Below are 1,790 nucleotides of genomic sequence, written 5' to 3' on the forward strand. Positions count from 1 at the left end.
GGCAAATGTTTCATCCATAGCTGTATGGATTAGGCTCAATGAGTTGCCAATTGAATATTACAATGAGGAGGCCCTAGTGCAGATTGGAAAATCCATTGGTACTGTGTTGAGAATTGACACGCATACTGCGTCGGAAACCCGTGGAAGGTTTGCGAGACTGTGTGTGCAAATTGATGTTACTAAGCCGCTCGTGACAGGTATTTCTATTGGGAAGTTTGAACAATCGGTTTCGTATGAAGGGATTCATAGGCTTTGTTTTGACTGTGGAAGCGTTAGACATCAAAAGGAAATATGTCCTTTTACCATCCGGCGAGATATTCCTCCACAGACGTCGGAGATGGAGGCTGAAGTTGACGTGGCGGCGAGCTCATGCAAAGTGCATGTTGCTGACGTGGGGAAAGATAAAGGAGGCCCCACAGGGAGCGTGTTGGCTACAGGGCATGAGGAGGAGTCTGCAGGGGCGTATGGTCCTTGGGTGGTTGTTACTCGCAAAAAAACAAAAAGTCTCAGAAGTAGTGGAACGCATCCTCCCCAGGGATTTGTACCATCCCGCCAGGTGCAGGGGACGGTTGGGTTTGCGCCTAGGACTGCTGATGGGCCAGTAGCTGAGCTTAGCAAGGAAGGCTTGAGGGACGCTAAGAGGAAGCACCCAGCGCCCAAGGTGATAAACGGGGCCCAGCTAAGTAATGTCTTGCAGGGCCTTAGGAATGTGTCAAACCACCAAGCCCAACACGCATTAGTAGATGGCCCATTTCAGACTGGGTTTAAGTCAGCCGACTCTCTTAAAGGAATGGATATAGGGGCTCCAAAGACTATTAGCAAAGTCTTTGTAAAAGGAAAAAAGGATTTTGTCCGGGCTAGGTTGCACAAAGCTCGATCTACAGGCGCCGTTGATGGAGCTTCTTCGTCAGTCAGCTTGTTCGAAATTCTGCCACGAGAAGAAATCCCTGTGTTCAGCGCTGATGATGATCGGCATCAAGGAGCACCTTCAGATTTTCTTTTCTCCGCCAAGGTGCAATCGGAGATGGATGCTGATTTTCAACAGTGTGGTTATGGAGTTGCGCATGGAGAGCCAAGTGAAATCACGTCTGGCTGTGGCTTGTCTCAATCGGTGGGTGGAGGTGGCTTGGAGATGGTTCAGGGTGTGGATGAGAACGTCTGCAAGGATAGGAGAGGCAGCTCAGTGCGAGACATAAGCTCGACGCGAAATGGGTCTCTCAGTGTGCAGGCTTGTGATGAAGGTGCTAAGAACAGGGCAGATGAGGGGATGGAAGATGCAGGTTGGATGGAGCTTGAGGGTGGAGGCGAGGCAAATGCCTCCTTTTAACGCTTGCTGGTTTTTTCCTGATCATTCTGTCATTATGAAGGTGTTAATTTGGAATTGCAGAGGGGCTTTGAAGCCCAATTTTCAAGATCATATTAGAGAATTGTTTCGCAGTCACAATCCAGCGATTCTAGTTGTGATGGAGACTCACATTGGTGGGGTGAGAGCTAGGGAGATCACCGATAGGCTTCCGTTTGAGAATGCTATCCATACGGACACTATTGGTCTTGCTGGGGACCTGTGGATGTTGTGGAATTCGGAAAGGGTGGATGTCACTCACTTGGCAAGTACGGAGCAGGAGATTCATGCTATTGTAAAGGTACCGAATTCTGACTCTAATTGGTTGCTCTCTGCTATTTATGCTAGTCCTAGGAGTGCTGAACGGGAAATTTTATGGAATAATTTAAATAAGACTGCTGATTTACATGATATGCCTTGGGTTATTGCGGGAGATTTCAATGAGCCG

Source organism: Quercus lobata, chromosome 12 (genome assembly GCF_001633185.2).
Source record: "Quercus lobata isolate SW786 chromosome 12, ValleyOak3.0 Primary Assembly, whole genome shotgun sequence".
Taxonomy (NCBI): domain Eukaryota; kingdom Viridiplantae; phylum Streptophyta; class Magnoliopsida; order Fagales; family Fagaceae; genus Quercus; species Quercus lobata.